The following is a 21964-nucleotide window of genomic DNA, read 5'->3' as shown; positions in this document are numbered from 1 at the left end:
CAAACAAGAAATGACACCTCCTGCGCACTGAATAATGCAGAAATATGGTTAACAACAGAATATATAGATAAATAATAAAAGATGTCATCATAGTTAACAACTGACCCAATTTATTTTATCAAAACTCTAACATTTATCATGTTACGAGGATTTTACTTGGGAAACTTGATAATTAATTTTAATATGTATCATGCATTTCCCAAGCACCCCCGCACCTTTTTTAAAAATGAAGGAATAAAAATTCCATCACACAGAATATTACTGATAGCCAAAATTTCATATTTGCCATAGTAGCTGTGCCATATGGACAGTGACAACCTCAGACTGAGAATACAAAACAAACAGATATAAATTGTCTCTGGGCAACAAGACCAGGCCTTAGGGCTTCACTCCATAAATACCCCCAGCTATGCTGATGCAACTGTTCGCAGGAATGCACGGTGGAACACAACACTGAAATGTTGGTTGTTGGTTTTTTTAAATTGAAAAAACAAGAACAAAAAGCTCTAAAAGCCACCTTTTAAGCACAGTTTACTTCATTAGTAAAGTTTATACAGCCAAAAGAAATTATACTTAAGCGAAGGAACATTAAACTGTATTTTTACCTATGAAACATCAGAACAGTGTTTCATTAGTCCTACCACCATGGATTTATATTCCCGTGGTCTCAATTCAACATGTGACCTTCTCACTGGGAAGGGGAATGGTTAAATAACTGAAAGATTCAACAGTCCAAACATTACTGTTAGTTTCAATTCCTTTGTTCTTACATTGACAGCAGTGTTATTTTAATGAACTAGAGGTTCCTAGCCAGAATCTCTTTACTGACTTCTTGAGGCTTGTATTGGCACACAGGGCTTTTTCAGGTTTTGATCAAAATACTTGTGCTTGCAGCAAATTCTAATAAACTAATAATCAGACACAATTCCAAAAGCAATCATCCCCAATTTCTGACACGCATCGGAAAGTTTGAACAACTTTCCTCCTTCTTCAATCATTCCTCAGTCGCAGATATGGTTCATTCTCCTTACCCCCTTCTGAGATGAAGAAATACTTGCTCCATGGAATTTTTGAAAATATCCTTGAGAGATTTCTAATTCCACATGCAATTTCATTTTAGTGCCAGATTTTTAAGTTGCCTTTTTTTTAAATTTTCCCTTTTGTTTTTGTTTTTCTATTTGCAGCAGCCCACACTAGTATAAAATTAACAGTTGGCCAATTCGTTTATGATGGATTCATTAGTCACAAGCTCCGTGTTCCAACACTATTATAGGTGACATTAATGACCACATTGCAAAATTTCTTTTTAAATCAAATTAAAGTTTTTGCATTTACTTGTTTTTTAACAGCAAGAGATGTTTGAAATACTGGAAAGAATTCTAGTCTGCTGTTTCCACCCCTTTGTTCAATTTTTGGTATGGTAAATCAGATCAGCTCCTATGCTAATGTCTGGCAATCAATAAAGAGTATTCAAATCTGTACAATTTTTTGGCAGTTTATTAAGACTTTACTGGCTGTAATTAAAATAACGAGCAATCAAATAGTAATCTAAGTATTGTAAATATTGAAACACACAACTTGTTAGCTAACTTTTCACAGACCTAAACATCCAAACGTTTTTCATATACTTCAGGTACTTCCAGAGAGCAGCAATAAGATCACAGTTTCACAAGTTGGTTTGTTCTACTTTTCACTCCCAGTTGCGCTGAGTTAACTCAAACCATCTTTCTTACTAGTCTTCAATGAAAGATCAGCTCTTGTTCTTTATAGCTCCTACAATTCTATTTCACACAAGACTAAAAAAGCATGAAAACGCTTCTAGAATACTTGAGTTTTCTTTTCTAAATTCATTTCTAGCAACAAAAGTATAATTGTCATATAATACTGTTAGCATCCAAAATATTTCAGAGGAAGACAAAAGTTAAAAACAAATGAAAGCTTTCTCTCAGATTCCTCCTTTCCCCCCCTCTTTAAAAAAGAACTAATTCATAAGGCTTCTTAGGGTCAAATACTTCTGTACTACAAATGCTTAAACTACAAAAGGTGCTAGTATACTATTAAAAGTACTCTTCATTTATTCAAAAACTGAAAAGATATTTATTAAAATATATGTTCAAACTTGAATTTAAAGCACTTGGGAATTAGACAAATTTTAATCACAGAAAGGAAAACTTAATAAATGTTTCTGAGACTCAGCATACTTGGTCCTGCAATTTCCCTGTAGCAATGTACACACTGAGAATGAAAAACAAGGAATGTAAATTTATGAGTAATTCTAGTAATACAATGAGATACTCATTATTTTAAATTACAACATGCAAGAACATTTATAAAACAGTCTGCAAATTCTCTTTTCCAGCTTCTCCAAAACAAGAGTGAAACAATATAAGCTATAATTTAAGATTTAGTTACTACATATATACATTCTTGGTTCGTTTTAATATACTAAAGAGGTTCAGCTGCAACATAAAGTATAACAAAAAAGACAAAGTGAAAAACAAAGTAATACCACCTATGTCTTATTCTGGTTAAAATTATTTTATATCAATTCTTTCTACAGGGGAGATTTTCAGAAATCATTCTGCTAGCCTAACATGGCTCATTAGGCATCAAACAATTTTGAAAGTAGCACAAGAATTTCTGTATGCCATTTCTTTGTGTATTATTTACCAATTTTGTTTTCTAGTTAATGTTAATGAACATCACAGATTTACTACTGCAACACATAGCCACTGTCTGGAACAAGCCAGAAAGCGATGCAAAATATAGAGTAGTACACTTAATGGGAACTCAATTTTCAAGCAACAGTACCACTTAGATCAACCTAGAAAATAGCCTGTAATAATAAGTGAGATCAACAGGACACACTGGCCTTCAGCAGAATACAAGATAAAAAGCCAGAGCCATTTCCAAAGTTGAAGGGACCGCTAAGAAACCCAGCACGCTTCTAGGGGAAGATACCAGATATTCTACTGCTTTATCTTTACAATTTCTTGGTTAAGTTTTTCCACCTGTTTGGATATCTAGAAACATATTTTCTGCTACGGAAATTTCCAAGGGGAGCGGGGGGAGAAAAAAAAAAAAAAAAAGCTATTTTAGAAGCTTTAGGAGCTTCTGTGGGCATAAATCACTTAACTCAGAAACAACCAAACAAATCCCAGTCCCTGCCATGCAAATTTAGCACATTCCACATAGCCTTGCTTTCGATTTCAGAACCACATGAAGTACTGCCATGTTTCCATGGGCTATTCTGGCAACAGAAAGCAGACATTTCTTCAAATCATCCAAAAGGAAGCTTTCAAGAATTTGACCCTGAGAAAGAGGCGAAGAGAAACAGGTTTGAGAACACAAAAATTTTTTCATTCCTATGGTAAAAGAATTTAGCTGCCAATCAGCCGTTGAAAACAATTTGGGAAAGTCTTATTAAACCTTTAGATTAAGGAACAGTTTAAACTGCACAGTCTACATAGCATTTAAGTATATCCACATCAAGAGTTTGATTTTTTTTTTTAAACAGCAAGTGAACGCATTGCCATCCAGACAATTTTGAAGCATACATACTTTAGAAGAAAAAAAAAAGGTCTTTTGAGTACAAATTTGCAGTAGATAAAACCTTAAATAAAAAAACCCACAGCCATTATTGGGTGCCTGTTTTAATTAAAAGTTCATTAGACCAATTTCAGCAGACTATTTCTGCAGGTGGGCCTCTCAAGATCCAACTTAATTAGATCACACAAAACACTCAAGGCCATAAAGAATAAAAGACAAGTTACTGTTTCTCCAGCATAACTTTGAATTGTCTGTCCAGACACACCATGAGATAACCTCCCTCAAAAAAAAAAAACAAAAACAAAACAACCCATCAGTCCTAAAACTGTAGACAGAGTTGTCCTTACAGATGAACAACAGGTAAATCTAATCATCAAATTTTTGGGCACAGGTTTCTGGTGGAATACTAAATACAGTCATTCTCCTCAAGAGGTTCATTTGGTTTACTACGCATCACTAAGACCGTGCTGGGAAGACACTAAGATATTCTCATTAAATCTCCCATATTTGAGGGGATGGGAGGAAACCCCAAAAAACTTTTAAAAAAGGGATTCTCAAACACTTCCAGAAGTGTTCCAGTTCCCAGTGAAAGAGTCCAAACAATGAGGGTGGAACCTGGCCCATGCACCTGAATTCCCACCTACCTCTCCTGGACATTCAACCATCTAAATCAGTGCATGCAGCTGAAAGAGAAGGTATGCAAATGCTGAGCTTTTCTTGCGTAAGTAGTAATTGCACAATTACATAACAGTAGGTCAACAGCTTTGGAAATTAAGAAGAAAATTCTTCAAAAACTCCACTTTCAGAGAAAACAACTTCATTCATGTGGAAGCATGAACATAATGAACTCCCAAATGCTTTAGCGATATAGTCATGAATAAACTCATGAGGGCTGAATAAGCATTTACACAAATGCACTTAGAGAATTCATAAAATAGCAGGCCACACCAGATTAAAAAACCCACAGGATGAAAACGCTCCAGAGCTCTCTCTCATATCTTAAAAGCCAAACTGCAGAATAGGAAAAGCTGGCACGTTCTGAAGAGAGAATTTTTTTCAAAAGAGACAAAAAACAAAATACAGATCACACCAACTCATGGACTGGCACTCCTAAACAGCTGCATACTAATGTCCTTGCATACATTAGAAAGTATTAAAGAACACTTTGAAATGAACAGACAACTTGAATCTTGGCAAAGTAACTGGTAGCATATAGTACTTACAGCTTCATACTGGAAAGTAGTTACACATGCTAATTATTGCTGACAGTTAACTGCCTAAGAATACATGTGCTAAACAAACACACAAAAAAACGTTGACTTCAAGTTATATCTCTTTCATTAAAAACCACAATGAAAAAAAAGCAAGAGGTATGAAACTTTTCATGGTTGTCCTATTCTATTCTTAGGTTCATAGAAAAAGAAACTGGGAGAGACAGCTCAAAGGTCATCTGGCCCTCTCCTTTCCCAAGCCTGGATCATCTATACTTCTCTCATTCCTGACAAAAGTTGTCTAAACTGGAGCTTAAGGTCTCAGATAACAGAGTGTGTAGGATTTCCAGGCAGATGATCCAGGAGTTTCTGTATCTTTATGCTTAAAAAAAAAAACCAACAAACTGTCGTTTTGATTTTAATGAAGTTCAACCTGCCTGACTCTCTCTTGCTGTGATCTAAGTTCATTATTTTTCTCTAAATATTAGGTATAATTATTGCCTGTTCTGGCTGAGAAAAGGACTGTTATGTCAGCCAGACTTTTACTGAAAACAACTGGCTTTAACACCTCCGTTGATTTCTCACCAATATTCAGCCCTATATTTTTGGATACTAACAGGCAATACCAGAAGGCAAAGTGCACAAGTTATATCTGGCTGTTTAAAAAAACAAAAATTTGGTAAAATTAAACTGAGAAGGCATACAAAGGAATCCTGAAGGCATTATCTTAATTTGCCTTGGCCACACCATGACTTCTAGACCCTGAGATTATCCCACTGATTCCAATGGAAGTACAAGGAAGAAACAATGTTCAGCTTTAAGAGGAATGAGCTGTTACAGTACTGGTGACATGTTTTAATACCAAATAGATGTTTAACAATGTTTTCTATTGCTTGGTGGTGTTTTACCGTGCTATAGAGCTAAGACATAACACAGAGATGGATTATTGCTTTACCTATCAGTCTACATCACCTTTGTAGTTCATCGACTATAACCCAAATCCATTAAAATCATACAAAACTATACAGAAAGCTAGAAACACCATATAAATGTGACTAGCAAGTTAACCTATGACCAGATCAGCATCAGCCAGGAGCTCCAAGACCTTTCCAGGTTACCAGAGTCTTTTTTTAACACACACTTTTGGAATATCTGAGGGTCCATCTGATTTTCTTTCAGTGAACGAAGAAGAATCTAAGGATCTCCATCAATTGCTCACCAAAAAAGCATTTTTCCCCACATAAGCACACACTGGTCTAAAGTGCATGCCCGCAATCAACCACTTTCCTAAATTTGATCTAGAATTAGAAGAAAATGTAATAATTGTTTCAATGTTAGAACATCAAGTATGAACCTCATCCTCCAAAACCAGGTGGAAGAGGGAACAAATTGTCTTTCTCCTCCTCCTGTTTCAGAGCTCACTAAATACTTAAAGCAAAAAGTTACATTGCTTCAAAATTTGACTATCACCACATAATTCTTAACACAATCCACATGGATGCAATGATCCACAATGAAGATGCTCTACATTCGAAACATGGATAATTAAAAACTGATAGCATCCCATTTTTTTGTTACTCTGCTTTTGCATGTGAAGTGTATTGTAGGGTTGACAAAGTTGACTAAGCTCAGTCTTCTTTCTACCTTCTTTCCTCCCCCCACAATTAAGAATATTAAAAAAAAAGTCTGGGTCAACACCAAATTTTTTCTTTAACACTAGATAGTAAGACACCTGTCATAACATCTCATATTAAGCAAGATTGTGTACCAAATGCTTTATTACATTATTGATCTTAACACATACATCTTCAAACAATCTATATCATGAAATCTTTCTTTATAAGCCTGTGTTTTGAAAGCAAAAGTGAGCAAAACCAAATTATTAGTAGTTTATTTCAAATCTTCTTGCAATGGTAAATCCCCACTGAGAAAAAACAGTAAAACAGAGTTGTACCTACCTTGGCAAACAGCAGCAACAAAATTAAGATGGCACTTTCACACTCCCCCCTGCTCTATAATCTAAGTAACTCTGTCATATCCTCCCCGAAATATCCTCCTTCCAAATATCAAAGAACCATCACTAACCAGAGAAAAGTAATGCAAAGAATGAATAAGGAAGAATTCTCACTGGGGAGGACATGTTGCACCAACTCTCACTATTTGAATGCCTAATTGTATATATCCAGGCTCAGACAGTAAATATTCTGGTCTCCTTAAATAGGTATTAGGTCTTAGCAAGCAATCCATCCACACACTGCATGGAAGGGAGAAGGCGAAGACTATGAAGTTTAGAGCTCTAGCACTAAAAGCACCTGGTGAAAAGATGCCAGATGTTTTCTCTAGAGAAGAGGAAGGATCACAGAAATCATGAGGTGATGTCACAACTTCCTATAGGACTCTTTTTGCTCTGAAAGCAGCAAAAGATCAGAAAGCAGAAAGATCCACCGAAACATACCTCCCTGGGGTACACAGACATCAACAAGGCTTAACCTTTCTTACCAGCATGACAAAAAGAGAGAGAGACATTTTTGAGACAAGCCTATTATCATCTAACCTGCACTCTCTCATTTAATCCATCAGAGCCCACGAAAGACAGCCTATCACTATCAATCAGCTCAGCATATCCACTGCACATTTGCTGTACGGTGCATCACCGTAATTCATTTGCACCTCACATCAGGTTTGCAGAAAACTTTCTGTTGATAGTCACAGTTACTTAAATACTGCTTGTGTGAATCTATCTTGTTTCCTCTTTCATACTCTGACAGACTCTTCACAGATATACTTTTTTCTTGAGATTAACATAGTGTCCTGCAGAACAGAAGACTGGTCTATAACTAGGTTTAATAAGGCACTATAACGAGGCTAAATATATATTCTGTACAGATTAATCTCACACAGGATTTAGCACACCTCTCTGAAACCAGAAAGTTCTCAAGACCCTTTTTGGATTTTGCCAAGATCTCTGAAAACTCAAACAATGGAAGCTTTTTGCCTGTCAATTCAAATTCCAGATTCTTGCTGGATCTGGGTTTTGAAATTGGCAATATGGAAAATTCTTTTCCCACACAAGAATTGTAGCAGAAATTCCCCCTGATGCTTACTTAGCATAACCTTCCTAATTACTCAGAAGTCAATGCTGAAGAGGGAAGACCCATCACAAAGTCTGCTCTGGGACATGCTCTGGGCTCTGGGCTGCCAATTGCCACAGCATGTTTGTCTTTGACAATGTATAATATTTTTGGTTGAATGTAATGTTATTTATTTTGGGAGCAAGACTAAAGAGGAAGGTGTTTGTTCATTCTGCTGACAAGCTGCACCTGTAAAGTTTAAAGGATACACTGCATTTGACAAGAAAATATTGCTGGAAACCACCTTCTTTGATACATCACTGATTTGTTAAGCCCCACATATCACTCATTACGTATATATACCAGTCTCATTACTCATAATGGGTTTCTGAGAAAACTATATTCTTCCTTAGAGAATCAGCACACACATAAAAGACAATATCTTTGTTACTGTATAGTGATAGTTAATGTGTCAATATTTTATTTCATTTAAAATTTCAACTGAACTTAGTCTTAATTTAATCTTAAGTTAACTATCCTACCCAGAGGTATGTATTCCAATGTTGAACTAACAAAAATGGAATGTTGTATTATAATCTAGTGCTTTATCCTGCTCTTTTTTTTTTTTTTATGAGCCTGATTTTTATTGTCAGTCTTGAGATCAATGGGAACACCAATTTGAAAAAATACTGAATCAGGCTGCAAACTGTGTAAAACTTTCACAGCAGTGAAAGTAAATAATGCAGCCACTAATGCAAAGAGAAATGGATTACTTTGACAAGTAGCTGGGCATAACACTATTTCTAAATTAAAATTTTACTCCAAACCCAAGCTGATGAAATATATAACATTTTTGCTATCAAATTGCACCAAGTCTAAGCCAGAGGTCTACAAATACCTCTTTAAAAATCATATTAAAACCACCTGATCTTTATAATACCTATTGTTTACATCAGGCTTTTCATTTCAAGCCTCTAAACCACATGTAAAGACCACTAATAGCAAAAAAGTTAATTTATGAGAAAAAACACCTTACCAGATAGGTTCCTTACTGTAGGCTAACTTCTCAAGATGACAGGACAAATTAATATCTGCACTCCATATTTTTAGCCTCTTTGCAGTTAATAGTCTGGTTTCGATGTTTTTATTGCATATTCAATGGTTACTATTTGCAACAATAGTGACTGTCATTTTTAATTAGCTCTGGGTAACAGCCTACTAATATAAAAGACTTTCTATACTTAAATAACTGTTGGCTGAAAAAAAGCCTTCATAGCAACTTTAGGTATACATTGGCTTTGTGGACTTCAATATATACACACAATAACTCCCTCCAAACCAACACAAACTTGATTACTGACAACTAAGACTGCCTTTATACCAATTACAAGTTTAGGAGAGAATTCTGCAACTACAGCGGGTGTACTCCTACAAATTAATGCTCGTACCTCTAAAAAAGCCCCCTGTGAATCCATTAACAAAGATGGTAAATGTTTTAGTAATTAAAGTTTAAAGCCAAATGGTGAAATTAAGGCAACCACTTTCAGGATACAAAGTTATCCCAGTCAGAATGTTACAATTAAGACTCTACACAAAACCCCTCCTTTTTATAACTCAAATGTATTATATATATAATGAAGGAAAGGTACTCTAAGGTTAAAGAAGACTTGAAAAATTGACACTAGTTACTAAACAAGTTACTATTCCAAGTCCAGATCATTTATTCTCAAACATTAATTTCTAATTATGACATTGTCCGACTCACAGTAAATGACATTACAGAAATGGCTCACTCAGAAGTGGCTTCCTGAAAATGATACCAGTCCAACTGTTCACACAACTCCCAAAACTTACAGCAGAGATACATAGCACAGTGCTCTGCACACTTCAACCTTAGCTTTCAAGTGTCAGAATATGTCATTGCCTCTTCTCAAAACATTAGAAAAGAGTTTGGACTCTACCCCCACCGATACAATCTCAGGATCTCCAGCTGACAATATTCTAATCTGATTCATCATTATTACAAAGATGGAAAAATGCCTACGAAATCAAAGCATTGGGATAGAAAACAGGTGAAAGTTGTTTCTTGAGACAGAAGGGAACATAGACACACTGAGGAAAACTCAAGCTGTACTCATAATTTCCATTAGAACATGCTGCCCATGTATATCATGGTTTCAGTTGGGATACAGTTAACTTTTTTATTAGCAGCTGGTATAGTGCTATGTTTTGGATTTGGGATGGGAAATGCTTTCAACAGCGCACTGATGTTTTTTGTTGTTGCTAACCCTCAAGGTCTTTTCTGCTCCTCACACCACCCCACTAGCAAGTAGGCTGAGGGTGTGCAAGAAGCTGTGAGGGGACACAGCCAGGACAGCTGACCCCAACTGACCAAAGGGATACTCCATGCCATTGGATGTCATGCTCAGTATATAAAACTGGGAGAAGAAAGGGGGGATGTTCAGAGTTACGGCATTTGTCTTCCCAAGTAACCACTACATGTGATGGAGCCCTGCTTTCCTGGAGATGGCTGAGCACCTCTCTGCCAATGGGAAGCAGTGAATTAATTTCTGATTTTGCTTTGCTTGTGTGGCTTCTGCTGGACCTATTAAGCTGTCTTTACCTCAACCCAAGATTTTTTTCTACTTCTACCCTTCCAATTTTGTCCCGTAACACAAGGAACAAGCAAGCAGCTGCATGGTTCTAGCTGCTGGCTGGAGTTAAGCCAGAGCACTATGCCAGGAGAAGGGTCAATTTAGCATTTTATCCTATATACTGCTACACCCAGAAACCACTCGCTTACATCTTCAGACTTGCTAACAGACTATCCATTTCTGCCAAGATGGATCTGGACAATCATAATTTATGAATCACCTCAAGACTAGACTGCTGAGCCTGTCCTTACCTAATTCAGATATTGCTTTTTCAGATATCTGGAAACACATCCAAAGGAACAAAAATATCTTACTGGCATTTCTGGAAAACTTGTAACTGGCAGGCAAAGCTACCACCAGTGGACTAAATCGGAAAAAAAATAAAAATTATATATATACATTTAGAACACAGTACTGCAGGGCACAACACTATCAATCAACCATAAACACTGACAAAAATAATGAAGAACAGAGGTAAAGATGTAGTCAAGTACAGAACAAAATACCTGAAAGTAAAATGCAAGCACATCCAAAACCTTGAATGACATTAAAGAGTGCTTAAAATATCTGCCATAATTATCTACGTATCTAGAAAATTTGCTGTACAATGCCAATTAGAAACTTGAAACTATCTATTCTTTCAACTTGTGCACGCTACTGCTAACTTCTTGTCCTCGATAGGTTTATACTGCTTCTTTCCAGTCACAGCACGAGCAGCCAATATTTTCCGTACAAGTTTTTAGCACTTCCACAGATTAAGTCCTTTAACTGGGCAGGTAGAGATGCTTAAGTTAAAAGTAACGTGCCTTAGATTTAATTAAGTCTTATTCAAAATAAGTATCAATAAGGTCCAGAAGCCTTGATACACAATCAGGTGCAAGTGTGTCTATTTTGATATAGTCATATCAGGATCAGAAAAGATAAAATTTAAATTGCTCCTACAGAGATGAATACATCACCTTATTTTTGACATCTTCACCAGTATAAAAATGTAGGGCTGAAAGTAATAAAGTATATCTCAAATAAATTAAAGGATTTAATCTGCTCAACTTCTATAGTGCAATGACTCTACCACAATCTTTTCTTCAAGCTGACTTCCCAGGAAGTAAGAATCTGCAAAATCAATTTCCTGTCCCACAGTTATTGAGTAGAATGGGAAATGGCAATTTTTGCTCCAGAGAAACTTTCCCAGATACTTTGACCCTCAAAGTAAACAGGATCTTTTCTTTAATTTCTGTGCCAGCATTTGGGACATCAACCCATGTACAACGATGTTAAGCATAACAGAACTCCTCTTTGACTTTGTCTTACAGCCTGATCTGCACTGGTCACCTTCTCTCTCAGCTCACATTGAAGCATATCATGGATTTTCTTTTTCATATCTATTCCTACCAGAGGGCCCGAGGAATGGTATACTAAATGCATTAGATCACATTCACATCACTTACACAGAAAAGTCAGAATGACTATGACACTGATATCAGTCCCTCACTACAGAAATGGAAGGTGAAAGAGTGAATCTTCAAAAAAGATACTACGCTTAAAAGTACTTAGAATAACATACTCTTTAAATATCAACTTCTGTCTCTACTTGTCTGTCACAGTGCAGCATGAAGTACCAAAAAAGAAGAGGGCATACACATACATTTACAATTTAAGAGGAGATATAAGAAAACATCGTGCCATACTCTTTCTGGAGGCATATCAGGAAACAAAGCAGGGAAATGATGAAAGACCTATAAAAAGGGGCATGTAAAAGCTTTTAAACCATCATTATTTCCTTGCAAAATGCAGGGAAGGTATTCCCTGGAATTACCAGTTCACACCATTCTCACTGGCTAACTTTCTTGTACAAAGCCCAATCTGAGAAAGGTAGATAAATACATTACCAACGTAGCATAAGTTACAATGATTTTCACAGAAACTCCACCTAATCTTTCCTGTTCTAAAGGGAAACTGTCATGTAGTTGATGCTCTAAGATTTACCAAGCTAACAAATTACATAATTTACTAGACAGAGCATGCATTCAGTTTCTTAAAGCTAAAAGAATTCTTCTCCACACACACACGCTTCTTACTGAGAAACATAAACAGAAGCTGTTTAGATACAAAAACTTTATTTATCCTATTATTTATGTGCTAAGACATATTCCAGGCACTGTGTAGACAGAAAATACCATTGTATAAACAAATTTTACAGACTAAGCCATATTGGCTTGTTCTTCAGATGAAGAAAAATATTCCTGTCAAATGGAAAACTGTTGGAGAAATGTGTTTTTAAGATTCTAAAGTTCTTTTTAGAATAAAATCTTGTTCTTTGAGCAAAATACAAGTATATTTTTAAAAGTGTTTGGGGCTGTTTCAACTATATGCAAGAACAGAAAACAGCAAATGGCCATTTTCAGTAACAAAATACTGACTCTGCTATCTATAAAGATGCTAGTAGATTGAAGCAGAGCAACACATGAAGAAAACTGTGGAAATTTAACACACAATTTTTACTTCAAAGTATAATTTCTTAAATTTTACCATCAAATTTAATATTTAACTGCTCCTCTCTGGCAATTGATTAAACTGATCAGTCCTTGGCAAGTCACAGAGGATAAGCCTTACTGTGAACTGTGATGAATAACCTGTACAGGCAGACAGTCCACCCAAATTTTTTTCTAAACTTTGTTTCACATTTTTTCAGCATTAAGCTATCCCATATACCCTACAGCGCACCAGAAACCAAAGCAAATGGAGCAAAAGCTGTCTCTCAAAGATGTTAGTACACTTTAGACTTCGCATTGCATTGGAGGATTTCCATGACCACATATAAAGAGAACAAGATAAATATTGTAAACTTTTGTCCTGAAAATCCTTATTCAATTCAGTAGATACAGTGACTTAAGTGACACTATTCAGCTCTTTGAGACTGAGCACAAACATAGGTGTTTGCATTGGAATTCTCAATTTTGCATAACAAGACAATCTTTCTTGTTTTTGCAATCTACAAATATAATCCAGAAGGCCAGAGGTTCTCCAATACTACTGTAAATAGCCTCATTGGGGAAATGGAGAGAGGTTTTTTTCAGCTGTCCTAAGATGCTGCTAAAACTACACTTCTGGCTGAATCCCAGCAGAACAGCTGAACAAGTCAATGAAAGCTCATCTTTTATTTGAAATTTTAAAACAGAGATTGATAATCTGTCAATACTCAATAACAAGGCACTAACCAGCCAGTTGATACTCAGCAACCTACAGAACTTCTAAATTAGCAACAACAGTCTGGAAACACCTTATCAGCGCTATCCCTGAGCTTTTTTCTGAAAACGCTTTATTATCAAATAACTTGTGTTTAATTTTTTTAATGCTTAATGACATTTGAGGAAAATATTATGCGAGTATGCACCATCTATTGGTCATGTGTGCTGCTGTAAGACAAAATATTGCTGTCTCAAAATTTCATCAGTAGATAGTGAAGTACTTTAAAAAGGAATTACCATTATATCCCTTCTGTTGATGGACAACAGAAACAGAAAGGTGAATCGACTTGCCTTAATCCAATAGCAAAGCAAGGAAAACACTATTTCCTCCAATTCAACTGTCCTATCCATTAGGCTGTAGTGTGCTGTGGCTGAGAATATCAAATATATCGTTCATAAATATAGTACATCCTAATAAAGAAGAATGATAAAACAATTTCAAAATACATTGAACAATGAAATGAAGTGTCATGCATCAATAGCTATATCTGACTTTTGCTCTAGTTTATGGCAGCTTTCTGCTTCAATCTAAAACAACAATCTTTATATAAATAAATATTTTCATCTGAAATAATAATCCATTATTAATGCAATAACAATGTACCATTCCATTCAAATATCAACTCCAACAACAGGGCAAAAAGTAAAATATTTTCCACTAACAGCATCAACAGAATTCCTTTTCCTAGTCTCCCTATTGGGGCAGAAAAGAATTAGCAAGTTTTTAATACTTTTCAAGAAATCACAATTCAAATACAAAAATCAATAAATTTCAAGTTGATCATGTCTATTGTGAAAACAATTTGTAACAAAAGAGAATTATATTGTTGTCAGGTCTATTATTTATCATTTTTGCTGAAGTCCAAAAGTGTACATTCCATTCACAGGTTTAATGCACACTGTTGCACAGTAGTAGTGAATGCAGTCTCCGAATCAGGTAACACACTCTTAGAACACTTGAAAAAAGGAAAGTGTGGGATTATGACCTACAAAAAGCTCAAAGTGCTTCCCACCAAATCCAGGAACACCTTAAAAGTTTTAACAACAAGTGTCTAGACTATGCTGAACTACGAGTTCCTCTGTGGACTTCTCATAAAATGAGTATTTTCCCTATTACAGGGAAATGGTCCCTGTACACTGGAAATCAAACCTGACCTCTCCCCTTTCCGTTTCCTAAGTGTTCCAAATAGCTAATTACAAATTATTATCTCTGGTGGTTCTCACAGAACACATGACTTCTATGTGCAAGCATGACAATCCTTGCCATATCCATCTGAGCTGATCAGCGTAATCTGAAGTACTTCCCTGAAAAGCTCAGGGTAACGCTGAACCCTCTCAACTCAAGGAAAATCAGAAACACGGTCAAAGTCTCTCTGGCTGCAGTTCAAACTCCCCCAGTATTTACCAGCTAGAACACTAAGCTCTGATTTTATTTTCCACTTCATATAGCCACCATTTTTGAAGTTAAAAAAAATAAATCCTAAATATATCATATGCATGCTTAATAATAGGAATGCTGTACAATCCATTTAAATCAATATCACTTAATTCTGCAAGAACATAAAATGAGTTAATTCAGAATATCAGACTTTACCTGATTTTATGCTGCTGTCACTTGGTAATGTGAAAATCTATGCTGGGTTCTGTTTTTGTTTCATTGAAGTAGGAGGATTATGTTAATATGGAGAGGATTGATTTCATTCCTGTATGCGTGAGCTGCTGTTGATATTTCCAACCAGGAAGACTCCCTTCTAGAATTATCATCAATATATAGCACAAGAGAGTGTTTACTTCCACCCTGCCTCTGTTCTAAAAGCCTCCTCAGTGGTAATTCCCAGAGCATGGCTACAGGTCTTCTGCTCAAAATTTCTCTTTAGATTTTCTAATCCTTTCCTCCTTAATCTCCATTATACGAAAAGAAATCCACATATGCACGGTCTGAGAGAAGCTAAGTAACTTTACCTCTCACCATAGTTACCACATCTGATTTAACCACTGGCTCCGGACATTGAATCATTGTCCTTTAAGATTAAAGATTTTATTTGTGTATGCCTCGATACAGTGAGCAAGCATAAAATTGTACAAACAGACTGATTTTAATATCATTAAGACACAATTACATTTCAATTTATGCGACCGTAAGATAATATACCATCCACCTCTTCTATTTCTGTACTGTGTGTGTTGTTTTCCAAGCTAAAATGTTTAAATGTGTTACTGCGACTGTTATTAAAAAGATTTTTGTCTAATTCAATTATTTGAATGATTCTGAAACAATTTTACATTCAGATTTTCATTAGTGTGCTCAACTATTCTATTAGACTTTTTTTGTTTCTCATGGTAACCGATTTTATTTGACTTAACAGAAGCTGTTCAAATATTTAAAGGCACTCCGAGATGGCAGGAGTTTATCTAGGAGCATACATGTTGTGTCACACATATTCCTTTCCTCGCTCTTACTCGCCTTTCTTTTTTTTTTTTTTCTTTTTTTTTTTTTTTTTCCCCTTTCCTTTCAAAACCAGTAGCAAACAAATGAGATCTCGACCAGCCACACCGTAGCGGGGAACGTGCTCACTTCATCTGTTTATGTTAATATTCAAGTTACAACGGGCACATTTGGAAATTACAAGCTCGGTAGTTAAACCAGATGCTTCTTACGTTCCTTCATATGCACCGTATCTATCCCTCTGCCAGCACCGCCAGGCGCAACGCAACAACTAAAGTATAAACATCTGCAACACCTCTCTGTTTTGTTAACATTCTTTCACACGTTTTCTTCCTAACTCCTAAAAGGCTCAACGGTGTATAAATGAAAAAAAAAAAAAAAAAAACAAAACAAACCACCCAAACAACAGTGAAATTGGAAACATCTGCGAGATAGCTAGGGAAAACGGAATGAAACATGAATAAACAAAAACATGGCGAAAGTGGCCTGGGGTTGTTACACTGTCAGATCATTTTTCCAAGCCCAACATCAAGGCTTTTGTTACAACCAAAGCGGTCATTTGCATGGAGAACCAACAGGGTTTCTTCTTCTTCAGCGTTTCCCCGATCGTAACACACACTCGCTCGCTCTCCCTCTCTCTCCCCCCGACAGACACCGAGACAAACCTCCCCTCTTGCAAACAAACAACACGCCTAAACGCACACAGATTGGCGACCACGGCATCCACACATCGCCGACAACGCTCCCCGGACCGAATAGTTTGCTCCTAAGACGTAATTTAGGCATAAAAATAACAGACAAACCTTTGGAGCGCTGCCCCAGCCGGAGTTCCTCTCCCTCTGCTCTGGCTGTTACTGACAAGATCAGGCTGAGATTAACAAGTCCATGCTACTCTGACAACCTGACTCTTCTGGCTTTTGCACACACGCCGGGGGCTTTAAATCACAGCAAACTTTCAGAAAGTTAAAAATGGAATGAATTAAAGGAATGGAAAGGACAATGGCAGGAAAGCAGAAAACACTGCCTGGACAATTCTTGCAGCAGCACGCAGGGCACTGCTCTCTAGTTAAGGCTGTGTCAGCACTTTCTTTCTAAACCCCCCCATTTTTCAGGGGGCTGTAACGCAGGCAAAAAAAAAAAGAAATTAATTCACTGCTAAAAAATTGCTCACAGGTAAGCCCCCTCCCCTTTGCAGTTTAAAACATCCACTTAGACCATTCAGAAAGTTACAGGAGTCCGGGCATACATCACCAAGTCCCATATGCTATTTTTTAAGCAAATACAACTTTTCTTTTTGAAATGAGATTTCACAAGAATTTGATCTACGTTGTGAATTTTATGTGCGTGTGTCCCCTTTTATTTATTTATTTTTTTTAGAAAAGCAAATTAATAAATAGACACTTGAAAAACGGTTTGTGTAAACATGGAATAATTCCTAAAAAATAAGTTTTACACACATGCATTGCCTGAAAGGTACCAGATCAGTAACAGATATTAAATTGTCTGCTCACACAGCTGATTCAGCACGGACAATGGCCTCTACTGAGGTCTCAACTCTAATCCATTATGGCAACTTTGTAACCTCAATTGCTGAGTGCATCTACATTTTCCCCTGATAAGGGAAGTGTCCTTATAATCATGCTAAAATAAGGAAACAAAGCGTTTGATCTGCATTTACTACTTTAACGATGCTCTAAACTGTGGCACATCAGGGCAATCTCTCCTGAGCTCGTTAATCGCTGGGTTTTGTTTGTAAGGTGTGTTTTTTGTTTGTTTGTTGGGTTTTTACACTCTTGGTAATTTCCTCCAGATACAGAAACAAAAACATCAACTTCTCCAGCTTATTTACATAAACCAGATACACTGATACACTTTTCAGCTATAAGCTTAAAGTTACAATATCACATAAAGATTATACGGTCATACAATTACTTTATTTTAAAGTAAAAGCATGCATTTAATGTAAAAATTGTGCAGCGGCCTAAATCTGCTGGGCAAGAAAATCAAAGCATAAGTTTTGGCCCTTTTGACTGATACGGAATAGTCAAGACAACAGACATTTGATCCTTACAAAACTCAGTATATCGACGCTTGTTCATCAAAAGGTGTGTCTCTGATCTCTATGAATTTCTGACTTTGCAGTACCGTTGCATACATAATATATAAAATCAAGTAACATCCATTAAAGTGGAGCAACCCATTAAAAATGCTCAGTTGCTGTGAATAACTCAGTAAAGCAAGAATTTCCCCAATAGGGATTGTCTCATCCTCATTATCTTCTGAAAGTCATAACACTTACTGAATATCTATCTCAAGGTATGTAGTACTAGTACAGGTCATCCCGCATTTCTCTTACAAAGACAGCTGCCTGGCATATTTTGAAGACAAGCTACTTTGATATTAACAAATTATTCTGTCAATGCTGCATGGTAATTATTAAAAAATACCAAAATTTCTCCCATTATTCAGAAGAAAAAAGTAAAACAGATTAAAGGTATGGTCCTACGTATTTCACAAACATCATAACTCATGAGAAGAACATAGTGAAGGTTTCTACTTCTCCATTATAAGACAGATAGGACAATCACCATCCACCTGCTGCTCAGGGGAAGAGAGCTCTTCTGGCCAGTGGGGAAACCTGTAATCCCAACTGATCCAAAATAGGACTTCGTATCACTGGCTTCTGCCAGTCTCATCTGTTAAAATGAGAAGTGATGGTGACACACAGTCACTTTGCCACCCTGGCACAAAGGTTATAATGTCCACAAAGGGGAAAGAGAAGCAAGTGTAATAAAATGTGAATCCACAGCAGTTTTCTTTGGGATGTGGAACCAGGGCACTAAGGTTTCTGCATTGCTCCACCAAATAGCATACAGAGTATTTATGTTTTTGAAAGATACATAATTTGCATATAATGCTTAAAGGTAGACAGATGTTTCTCTCTATTTATCTGGAGCACAGCAGAAGACCATTGGAAATACTTCTAAGATACTGTCAAATGAGTAAAGTTCTCCTAAAAGTTTGCAGTATTCTGTATGCACTGCTTAATTTTAACTAGTTGCTAATTCACATTAATAAGACCCTAAATGAGGGCAAACACTAATAGATTACGATTCAACTGGACAATGCCAAGAAATACAAAATGGAAGCTGATTTTCATTCCTTCTTTTACACCACTAGATAACAAGGAAAAATAAACAAGACACAGTGCACAAACCTTCTTAGTAGATCCAAATTTCTAATCCCCATTTAAGAATAAAGTGGTAGAATTTATAAGAACGGTAAAAGCAAAGTTGTATTGGCAATTAAACTAAATTAAATTAAGCCTCGGCTTGATAACTTTGTATGGTAGGTTAAGCAGAAGACATTTATTAACCTAATATTAAAGAACAAAGTACAACCTCTGTATATGAATAACCATACCCAGGAATAACAATAACCATAAATATTTTGTCAAATTCATCAGGAAAATATAGATTTTAACAAGTTCAAAAGATCATTAGCTTAGTTCTCATCTCCACATTTATCATGCCAACATTTATACTATAAATCAACAGCTGCAACCTAAAGTTGAACACATGCCAGAAATATGCATAGGTTGTATCAATATTTGCACATGGAGCCCAGAACATAAATTAGTTGACACTCAACACTTAAAGCTTCCTCTCTGAAGTTGCAATATTTAAAGGTTAAAGATTAGACATGCTCCCTCTTGTGTTAAACCAAGAATACAAGGAATACATGCTGTTTTCTCTGACATGATGGTTGCTTGGCCATCTGTTCCATTAAGCAAACCCTTTAACTTTGGCTACTTGTGTCTGACAAACCTTCACCAATAATTCTCCAGTTTGAAGACAGATATCGTCTGAGCACATAACCTGTATCCATGGAATATTTGTGTTACATTATTTTAGCTACTGTATTATCAGAAAACACCATGAAGGGATTACATATAAAAAAAAAGATCTATTGCAAATAAGTGTTTTGGGCAGATACAGACATGACTTCGTAAATTTCATGGAAACTGACACTTCTTCAGTCCCTATAGGTGTCACAGGCCTAAAAAGTTAAAGTATGCCAAATTCAAGCTGTTCAGTAACATCAATGATATGCAACATTGAACAGCAAATTTCCACCAAAGTGTTTGTTTACAGAATATTTCAGACAGGAACAACAGGAAAAAATTTACAATGCTACATAATTGTTTGTAAACACAGCAACAACTGAGCTAAGTTTTCAGTCCTCCATTTGACAAACTCAGGTGAACCATTCCCTACACAGTGCCTAAATGGAGTCAAAATCCTCCTTACACAAATCCTCTTGCAGAATCTGGCCCCAAGATCATGTCTAGACATGACTGTTAATCCCAGGTGTAACTAACACAAATGTTTTTACTAATATACTTTTTTTTAAACAAAGGCTTTGCACCTGGTGTGGGCTTGGCAAATTATGTTTAGGCATATATTTGCTGATTATGGTCAGTACCAGATTGAATGCCAGAGCAGCTGAGAGTAAACACAAGTAAATAGTTTGCACTCCAAAGCTGAAGAGAATCTAACACCCAACTACATGACTTCACACATTTTCTTTTATTTTCCACCAGCCCTTTGTGGTGGATAGATGTTCTCAGTGTAACAGGGTCTATGCATATTGGAAATAAATAATGTTACCAAATATTCTAAGAAACTCACTTGTTAAATACAACTTGCTCCTTCAAACCGCAAGAGTTATTTGGGTTTTATCTTCCTGGAAATATTTCTGTTTATTTTTCTACAGTCTTCTGCAGACTAGAAATAATATAACCACAGAGTTGACAAAGGACAGCAAACTCCACCACGATTATTAAGAGATAAAGGTTTTGGGGTCTCTTTTAAAGCTTCAAACCATAAGAGCATGCAACCTGAAACGTATCTGCTGATGATGGCAAGCACCTGCATCGAGAAACAGAAGTTTTGCCACCGACTTGAGCAACAGAAGAAAGTTTACATGGCCTCACACACAGCTCCTGATGAGTACGCTTCACTTCCTTGCTATAATGCTGCAGACTTTCAAGACAATTTCAAGGTCTGACAAAGTGCCTTTCCCCTCGCTCACTAAGGTGCTTAAAGCACAGCGAGAAACCTCATGTAGGGCTGAATCTCGAGACGCTGCCCTCTACTTATTATCAAGAAAGCAGCCCCATATCAACAGCCACAGGATTAATACTCCAAGAGTGATTTTATTCCCCCAGACACGCAAGTAGAGACAGTCTGCAGCATCAGGCTGCGCTTTTTTCTTTTTTTTTTTTTAATATGGACACATTCACGTCGCTCAGCAGAGGCATTATCACTCGTTTTAAACCAGTGCTTGTCACCTTCTGGCCCACCCAGTCCCGCGGCGTGGGCCATCCCCAGGGGCTGAGCAGGGGTCAGCACGCCAAGCGAGCCTTGGTGGGGGGCCAGGGGGATCCACAGCTCCCTCCAGCCGCCGCTGGCAGCCCGCAAACCCAACCAACCGGAAAAATAAAAAAAACACCGAGGAACCCCCCAAAAGCCGCACACCGCCGCTCTACGCTCGCAGGGCCGGCGCTCCGGGCGGTGGGGGCGGCAGCAGATTCCCCCCCCCTCCCCGAGGGAAGCCCAGGGCTGCACCGCCCGCGCCCCCCCGGCAGGAGAAGCCGCTCTCCGGCTGGGCGCACTCCTCAAGGGCCGAACGGGAGCCAGCCCCCCTCACCCACCCACCCACCCCGCCGGGGAGGCGAGACCGCCCCCCGCCGCCGAGGGGGCTGGTCCCCCCCCCCCCCCCC

General features: G+C 37.2%; 1 protein-coding gene across 2 annotated transcripts in view; it reads right to left on the bottom strand.

Moving 5' to 3' along the window:
- CTBP1 (C-terminal binding protein 1) overlaps nucleotides 1-21964 on the bottom strand; it is a 245915-nt gene that overhangs the window by 223675 nt on the left and 276 nt on the right. The window lies entirely within an intron of this gene.

This window comes from Calidris pugnax, unplaced genomic scaffold, assembly GCF_001431845.1.
Source record: "Calidris pugnax isolate Ruff unplaced genomic scaffold, ASM143184v1 scaffold14, whole genome shotgun sequence".
Lineage (NCBI taxonomy): Eukaryota > Metazoa > Chordata > Aves > Charadriiformes > Scolopacidae > Calidris > Calidris pugnax.
Note: the sequence above shows the minus strand (reverse complement) of the source record. Positions and strands in the feature narration are given on the sequence as shown.